This window comes from Helianthus annuus, chromosome 6 (assembly GCF_002127325.2).
Source record: "Helianthus annuus cultivar XRQ/B chromosome 6, HanXRQr2.0-SUNRISE, whole genome shotgun sequence".
Classification (NCBI taxonomy): domain Eukaryota; kingdom Viridiplantae; phylum Streptophyta; class Magnoliopsida; order Asterales; family Asteraceae; genus Helianthus; species Helianthus annuus.
Genome location: NC_035438.2, coordinates 84,179,806 through 84,189,625, shown reverse-complemented (window position 1 = coordinate 84,189,625; position 9,820 = coordinate 84,179,806). Strand labels below are relative to the sequence as shown.

Sequence of the window (9,820 nt, the reverse complement as noted above, 5' to 3'; positions counted from 1 at the left end):
AGCTAAAGCTGATAATTAAATATTTTAATAAAAGCTAAACCTCACTTGTTTTGCTTATTTTTTTTCCTAGTGATTTGCTTTCCTTGAACACATGGAATCCATATTTCTAGCAATCCTAGGCATTTAACTCAAAAATTCATGCGAAGTGAGAGAGAAGAACCAGTCAAGAACCAGTCAACTATGATCCCACTAAAGAAAGAGTTAGAACAATAAATTATCACCATTGGCCAAAAGTTGAAAACCTCTATATGCTCCTTCACATTCATTTGTATTTAGTTCAAAAGCAAATGTTTAGGAAGCAATAATGTTGTTGCATTCTTTCCTCACTCGAATCCAACTATCATCATATTTTGAAGATATGATCACAACTAGACAACCTTTGATGATCACAGCATTTTCTAGTAGCCTTGGTATTGAAAAAGAGTATGACATTTGTGTAAAATTTGTGACAGAATTCAAAGATCAAATTTAGTACAGTACATGCCCTCTATATAGAGGCTAATGAAAAGAAAAATCATATAACAACAAACTTGTAACAAACTATATACAAAAGTACGATTATACCCATATACAATCACATGTCTAGTATGCCCCCTCAAGCGAAATACCCCATTACCCCTATACATTCAACGTAAAGCAACAGGAAGCTTGAACGTAAGAGGATCAAAATGAGAGGATGACAACTATGTGGTCAAAATATCAACTAGCAAGGAATACTAGAAACATATCTGATAGTGAGAGTCTGTGCTAAGACTATATCTCGAGTAAATTGTAGATCAATCTTAAGATGTTTGGTGCACTAGATCAATCTTGTGTTCTCAAGTTCTCTACGAGCATCCTTTTGGGAGGATGTGCTCACTTATTTGTAACACATTCCGAATAGCGTTAACGTGTTACTATTATAAAGACCAGAAGCAAACTCATAATTTAGTTACACTTATAGCTTATCGTATCAAATTGATGACCAAATCTTATCAAATCTTGTAATCAAACCGGTATCGTATCGGTACCAAATTTACTACATTTTCGGTACCAATTTGGTACCCACCTTTTGACGTTTTCAGAATCGTTACTTTCGGTTCGACACCGGTCTAGCACCATACCTGTATTTATTGATTTTTACCTTCAAATACCATACCGTATTGTACCGAGCATTTTCGGTGCCGGTACCTAATTTCGATGAATTTCCGGATCGGTACTTTCGGTATCGTTACCGGTACCGAGCTCATCCATATTTTAACGTGTTAGCACCGTAATAACTGAACTGAAAACAACCGAATTTCCAACGTGTAGGATCGTGTGGGTCCTATTATTAAATATTAGGTTATTTAAAATCGTTTTTTTTTACGGAGTGACTATCTTTTTCACGACATTTTTATTTATATTTTGATATTCGGTATCTGCTTGCCGTTACTGACACGCGTTTTGCAGTCATTGTGTCCCCGCCGCAATGTAGGACGTGTGGGTCCTATTATTATATATTAGGTTATTTAAAATCGTTTTTTTAGGACGAAGTGACTATTCTTTTCACGACATTTTTATTTATGTTTTGATATTTGGTATCTGCTTGCCGTTACTGACACACGTTTTACAGTCATTAGGTCCTCGCCGCAACGCGCGGGTGGAAAATCAACTAGTAGCTTTATTATAGATCGTTCTTTTTTTCTTCTATTGTATTAGGGTTTTCTGTCTTTTGATTTTCTAGTTCAACTTATTTTCTTTTCTAATGAAAGCTTGATTGACATGCTGATCGATATCAAAGGCTGTTGGAAATAAGTTGTGGGATGCTAAACATGAGGTAGGTTTCACTCTCTCTCTCTCTCTCTCTTCTTTCTCTTCAACCCTTTTGTCCCCACAATTTTCCTAGAAAGATCTGGATATTTGAGGGTTCTTGCGTTGGGTTTGACATGTGTTATTTGTTTGCCAAAAAGATGTCATGTAACTTGATATATGAATTCTATGGCCAGATCTACATATATAGGCACTTTCTCCCAACTAAGACTTTGTGAAATGTTACATCCATGTACAGATCTGGAAAGTAACTAGTGTCCTCACACTACCCTTTACTTGCAAACAACCTATGATATCTAATGTTTTATAATAAGTTTCTTTCTGGAATCATGATTGATGTCTTCTCTTGTTTATCGATCTTGCCATAGAATTTCCAGAATGGAATCGACAGAATCAAGAAAAAGGCAAGCTTACTCACAATATTTAAATTATGGTGATGTTTTTTTTCAAAGCTAAATTGTTTGAAGTCTCCGGACCACATCTGCACACGTCTGTATGAGAAGAGGTTGACTAAATCTTTGCAGTCTGCAAGAAGTAGATTGTTAGTTTTTTAACTTTTGCAAGCTGATGAAATAAACTGAAATATAAATAAACTGATCCGATGAAGTATCAAATAGTCACTATCAATATGCACATCCAAAAGGATTGATTTCCCCATATAAAAATTGGATCATAAGAAATTTACAACAATTTTACACTTAAAAATTATAAAAAATTCCCATTGAAATAAGTCTTTCCCACTAACAAGATATCAAGATCTCACACACATGCTTCAAAATTGAACAAACAGTAACACAAAGGGTATGTTTGGCAAAAGTAGCTGGTGTCTGGTAGCTGAAAGTTGGAAGCTGGTAGCTGGTGGCTGGAAGCTGGTAGCTGTAGCTGGTAGCTAGTAGCTGTAGCTTTTTAGATATATTTGGTGTTTGGTAGAGTAGCTGAAACTTTTAATAAAATGTATAAAATTACCAAAATGGACATAACTAAAAATTTAGAAAGTTGGTGCATTAAAAAGTTTCTTATTTTGAGAGGTTAAAATAGTCATTTTTCCCTAAAAGCTTGTAGCTCCTTCTAAACGCTACAAGTAGTAGCGTTCAACCAAAAGCTTCAAGCTCCTAACCTAAAAGCTTAAAGCTCCTTCAACCAAACAAGACTTTTTATTAAGTATGAGCTTTTTCTTAAAAGCTTAAAGCTAGAAGCTAATAAAAGCTCCTAAAAGCTCCATGCCAAACATACCCAAATTCTCACCATTAAACCACAAAAATGACGATGAGAAACCATCACAAATATAAAACTTCTTCCAAGAAACCAAAGAATTGAAACCCCAATTGAATAAACTCAAAGAATCATTAAACAAGCAACCAAATTTAACATCAATTAAAAAGATCCGGTAACAAAAGATTACAAATGAGAAAACCAAATTGTTCTTTTTAAACATCCATTGAACAATACAACTGTAACCCATTAAATCAAAAGAAAGTTGAAACCAATACAAGAAACTCATCGTCAAGAACTACAAAAGATACCATTTTTATACATCCAAAAACCAAATTGTTTCTTTAACCACCAATTGGACAATATAACTGTAACCAATTGGCTGGTGGGATGTGGCGGCGGCTGGTGACGTTGATGTCGGTGGGATGTCGACATTAACGACTGCTGTTGATGTTGAAGAGGTGGCAGCTGCTGTTGACGCTGAAGAGGTGGCGACTGGTGACGAGGTGAACAGTGGTGACCACACACAAAGGTGGATGGTGGGTGGGAGGAGGGGACGTCGGTGGGAGGGTGGCTCCGGTGGGAGGGTGGCTCCGGTGGGAGGGTGCCGCCAGTGGGAGGGTGACGACGGTTGAGGAGATGGGGTAGAGAAGAAGGGGTGGAGGAGAAGGGGTGAAAAGGTGCTAGGGTTTGTTTGTGAAACACTGTGTTTAGATTTAGGGCAAGAAAAGAGTCTGCAGACCCAAAAAGAGGACATCTCACATCTGCACCAAAAAGAGGACGCGCAGAGGTTTTTTAATGAAAGATCTTCAAGAAAACAAACAGTCTGCAGAACAAACATCTGCGCGTGGTCTGTGTGATGTAGACATAAGAGGACAAGAAGAGCTTTTGAAAAAAAAACAAACATCCTCAAACATTACGGTAAATTACGTTTTTTGTCCTTTATGTTTCTATCGTATTATAATGGATGCCCTTTAACTTCAATAATTACAGCCACAATCCTTTATTTGTAAAACTCATTACACCTTACGTCCATTGGCCCAAACCTTATTAAAATTTTCAGTTAAGTCTATTCATATAGGGGTAATTTACTCTTTTTACATAATTCATGACATTTAATTATAAAAGATATTCTAAATGATTATCTATGTAAATAAATACCTAACCACTTTTAACCCTACCCCACCAAGCTTCATCTTTTTCCCCAAAACTTCTTAGATCCACCACCACAGCAAACTGCCTTAGACTTAACGATGCATACTCGTAGTGTCGGACTTTGGCAGGACCAAGGAGATGTACCTCTGATATATGGATGGCATACTCATCCAAAACCCCCTTGCATAACTTGGTCATCGGAATTCAGAAGTTGCAAAATGTCAAGAAGTCTCCAAACAGAGAAATCTTACTTTCTTTGAAGGGTATCCTTGCCCGACGACAATTCAGGTGCCATTCCGGCTTAATCCCGTATTCCTTTAGTAGGTTGTCAAAGGAGGCCTTACCCCATTTACATGTTAGATTATCGGCCGAAGTATCTTATTTCGATGAATTAGAAGTCCTGGGGGCCATGATGAGACTCGAACGGGAAGATGGGAAGTATCGTGTGGCGCATCAGGGGCAATTTAACTGTCATTATCATCATGACAGCTACTCGTACACTCCTTCCTTTTTTGAAAATCCCGTGATTTTTAAATATGGATATTATGTACTTTTGGCATTTTTCTCTTTAGTCCGACCCTATGACTATATTCCTAGCCTCGGACTAGGGGGCATGATGAGGTATGACCCGGTTCACTCAATTTAACCCGCTCAAACCTTTTATAATAACAATACAATGTTATTCTAGAAGGTTCCATTCCGTATCATAGGTATTAATGAACTAAATCTCCATGAAATTGGGGATCTCTACAAGATCTCCTATTTTTGGGTACAATGCCAAGCTAATTGCAACTCCTAAATAAAGGGAAACCCTGAAACACCGGACGATATAAGCAGAGAGCAAGACTCAAGGTAAGTTTCATCTACTTTCAACTCTCTCTCTAATACCTTACTCCCTAAAACCGAGACGTATTCTCACGACGGGGGGTAGTTATAGGAATAACCTCATTCCTGTAACGAGTCCTAATGGTGTCTTGTTTTGAAGATCCGCCCGCCAGGTTTATGTTTCTTCAGTATTTTATATAAACTAAAATGACTCCCAATATTTGGAGGTTTACTATTCATTAATCTATATATTATTGTGAGTGTATAAAACCTAGAAAAACAAATATAAAATAAGTGTTTATGAGTAAGATAGAGATAGAGATTGCGAGTCGGATGTGAGATGTTATAAAAGATAAATAAAATTTAAAGAAAATAGTGTTTTCTAGTTATGTTATATGTATAAAGATATTGATTCGGATGAGAATCTTTTTAAATGTATAAAATCTAGAAAAACATGTAAATGAAGTGTTTGTGATTGAGTAAGATAGAGATAGAGTTGGAGTGCAAATGTGAGGTGTTTTCAAGAAATAAACAAAGTTTAGAGAAAATAGTGCTTTTAGCCAAGTTATATATAAGGAAAATTGGAAATAGAGACTCGATGAGAATGCTCTAAACCTATTAAAACAGTGTTTTTAAATTAGATACCATTATACCAAAGGGGTAGTGCTTTAGTGGTACCCGGTGAATTTCTCTAAGGGATATCCTCTAGGGGATATCGTCGATTAGAGTTACGTTCGCGACAAAATGTCTGCGATACGGGTGTGGGTGGTCTGTAAATAATGAGTGTACCCAAGTGACCGGGCTTTATTGGATGTTCAAAGAAAAGTCAATGACCCAAAAAGAGGACATCTCACATCTGCACCAAAAAGAGGACGTGCAAAGGTTTTTTTAATGAAAGATCTTCGAGAAAACAAACAGCCTGCAAACCAAACGTCTGCGTGTGGTCTGCGTGATGCAGACATAAAAGGACAAGAAGAGCTTTTAAAAAAAACAAACACCCTCAAACATTACGGTAAATTACGTTTTTCGTCCTTTATGTTTGTATCGAATTGTTATGGATGCCCTTTAACTTCAATAATTACGCCACAATCCTTTATTTATAAAACTCATTACACCTTACTTCCTTTGGCCCAAACCTTATTAAAATTTTCAGTTAAGTCTATTCATATAAGGGTTGTTTACTCTTTTTACATAATTCATGACATTTAATTATAAAAGATATTTTAAATGATTATCTATGTAAATAAATACCTAACCACTTTTAACCCTACCCCACCAAGCTTCATCTTTTTCCCCAAAACTTCTTAGATCCACCACCACAGCAAACTGCCTTAGGCTTAACGATGCATATTCGTAGTGTTGGACTTTGGCAGGACCAAGGAGATGTACCTGTGATATATGGATGGCATACTCATCCAAAATCCCCTTGCAGAACTTGGTCATCGGAATTCAGAAGTTGCATAATGTCAAGAAGTCTCCAAACAGAGTAATCTTTCTTTCTTTGAAAGGTATCCTTGCCGGACGACAATTCAGGTGCCATTCCGGCTTAATCCCGTATTCCTTTAGCAGGTTGTCAAAGGATGCCTTACCCCATTTACATGTTAGATTATCGGCCGAAGTATCTTATTTTGATGAATCAGAAGTCCTGGGGGCCATGATGAGATTCGAACAGGAAGAGGAACAATCATTAGGGTTATACTATGGGGGAAATGAGTGACAAACATCAGTGTCTCCTTTCTTATATGGTGTTGTGGTATTTTTTTAATTTTTAACTAGGAGCCAATGGGGAAGTATCGTGTGGCGCATCAGGGACAATTTAACTGTCATTATCATCATGATAGCTATGTAACGCCCTACTGTTCCGCACTTTCCCTAATTAGACTTGTCGTATATTTCTACTTTCGGAAATCCTTCTCCTTTGTAATCTTAATTCATTTCAAGCCATTATAAATCCGAGACTTCGGTTGTAGTAAAAAAATTGATCTTTTATATGAAATTCATGTTGTTTATACTTAATGCATACTTACGAAGATTAACTCGCAAACAACTACCATGTGTTCGTGATTCTTAAACAAACATTTGGTCACATTTTGCAAGACGCACATTCATGTTCTTTACGCTTATTTGATACCTCAAGTCACATGTCGTACATACTTGTTATATTGGTTTGTTACACATACTTATGCATAACATATTTTTTTTACTCTTACTTTAATTCATGTTTAATATACCTTTAGGCCTTGATATATGTTCAATACACACTAGACATTGTAGAACACGATAACCATATATAAAATACATCTTATTTATAAATTTTACATCATTTAAACAACAAAAAAAAAATATAAAAGCTGCCAAACAGCCCTTGCAATTCAGCCATATGTTGCTGAATTACTTCTCCTTTTTATTGCTTAAACTCTCACCTACTTGTATTAAATGCCAACCCAACTTAACCCTAATCCTTCCCCCTATAAATACCACTTATAACCAGCCTCCCTACCGCTTTTGCAACACTAAAACACTCTCAAACTCTCTCCAAATCGCAGCTGATTCCATAAGTTCGAGTAGAAATACCAACATTCACAAAAGTGAGCATAATTCACTCATTTCTTATCCGATTCACTCGATTCTTTTTCCTACTTCTTTGTATTGACCTTAGCTACGTTACCATTGGTTTTCCCTGGAAAACCAGGCCCTGGAATGTCGCCAAAAGGGCTCCAAAGTTGACTGATTTTTCTGTTCTTGATTCAAACTTTGATAAACTTGATTAAACTTGAGGAAACTCATCTCAAACCTATGTCCTTAAGCTTATAACCACATCTATGGTTAGTTAGGCTTAATAATAAGGTTGAGACATGTAAAATTAGAGGTGCAAACCTCACAAACTTTCTGTTTTGGTCAAGGGTTTAATCCCACAAGTGATGTTCAAGCTTAAGACTTGATGAATGTGTGATTTAGGATTAGCTCGGGCTATCCTACTTGAAAATCCATACATTACTTGATGTTTTCTCATAGATTAGTTGTCCATATTCTATTGTTTCTTGTAAGTTCATGACCCTCCTTGAATGTTCATAACATCAATTGTAGTGGTGAACATCTAGAGGTACCTAAATAGAAGACTTGTTCTTCCTACCTCCTACATGAATTCTATGACACCAAAGGGGTTCCTAAATGGAGGATTCATCCTCCTACATCATGCTTGAACTATTGAACTATTGGACATACTAATGTATAATACATAACTTATATATACTATCCTACGTTCGAACATTTGATGATGAAATTGTGTTCATTCGTCAAAGTACTACATTACATCATCTAAGACCTAAAACTTGTTATGATTCTAATGGGTGTTCTACCCATGAAAATATTCTAACCCTTGGGGTTTCATAGTCTCAAACAAGTATTATGTGTTAAAAGATGATTACTTTCAAATGTTTATATTCTTATGTTTTAAATTCTGAATCTCGACTCTAAACATGAACTTTAACCCTTATACATTCGTCCTCCCAATCTCTTACACTCGTCAATACTTGGATAATCGGAAGACTTAGCAATATTGTGAGTATACTTGACCCATGTTACCGTTTTCACACTTTTAGGTGTAACATGTTTTTATATACAAAACACACACTTAGTATACATACTCTTATGCAAATACATAAACAAACAATCCAATACATGCTTACTATTTGTTATGCTTGATTCGTGTTTTCTAGGTGATTCTTATGTGATGAACTTGTCATTAGCTTCGTACAAGCCTCCACTTAACATGTATAGCGCTATAGGAGTAACGCACCACCCGTGAACGAGAGGTCATGTTAGGTTTATTCATTCATACTTGCGTAAACAGAGGGTTGACGTGTAAATCGCATGCCAGTTTATACCTTAATCTTGATAACTAGATTTGCCATGTGGATTGTTCCTTATTGTTTTTTTTACTTATATACTATGCACCAAACTTGTATACTCGCCAATACTTTTGTATTGAACTACACTTTTAAAACATGTTGCAGGTTTAGCGATGACATTAGTGATGCATGGAATCTAGTAGGATGCTTAGATACACACTTTAAGCTTGTATTCTTATTGAATTGTCGTTTGTATTTATGTTGTATTGTTTCAAATCCTTGTAATTGACTTTTTAGAAATGAAATGAAAATTTATTATTTAAATACTTGTCACAAATAGTGTTATGAAGTCTCTTGCAATCTATTTCGTCTCACTCTGATGTTTCCGCCATTGATTGGGGTGTGACAGATTGGTATCAGAGCCATAACTATAGGGAACTAGGAAAAGTGCCATGCTTTTGACCTAGTCTATAGTTAAGCACCAAATTCGACCATACTTGCTTCACATGCTATTTTTATGAGACACCTTTATGTGCTATTCTTGAAATGTCTTTTACGTGTTATTTTCTTGAAATGTTTTATGTGCTTATACTTGTTATTATTATTTTGAACATACGTCTTTTACTCGTTTATACTAAAATCGAAACCACTCGTAATACACAAACGAGACGACTTCACCAAAATAGGCGTGAAACCCACAATTTGGTGAACAACTCTCAATCCATCTATTTTTCCTTTTTACATGAAATTCACCATCAAGTTAGGAGTGAAATCCTCACCTTGATGGAGAAATTCAAGTTTCAAATTCTAGTGGATCCTCGTCAAAGTGTTGAAGTTAAATTTTGACCCGACGAGTACCAACCACACTTAGGATATGAAATCGTCAAGTTAGGGGTGAAACCCGCACCTTGTCGACTAGTTCCACTCCTTGATTTTTCTTCCTAAATCCCGCCAAGTCTTGAAATTTCGATTGATTTGGGACATGT

At 36.2% G+C, this 9,820-nt stretch overlaps 1 long non-coding RNA gene across 1 annotated transcript; it reads left to right on the top strand.

Moving 5' to 3' along the window:
* Positions 1-1,697: 1,697 nt before the first annotated feature.
* Positions 1,698-9,160, top strand: LOC110864092. The gene is made up of 2 exons (XR_002549615.2): positions 1,698-1,798; positions 9,000-9,160. It is a non-coding gene; the product is annotated as an uncharacterized LOC110864092 (long non-coding RNA).
* The last annotated feature ends 660 nt before the right edge of the window (positions 9,161-9,820 follow it).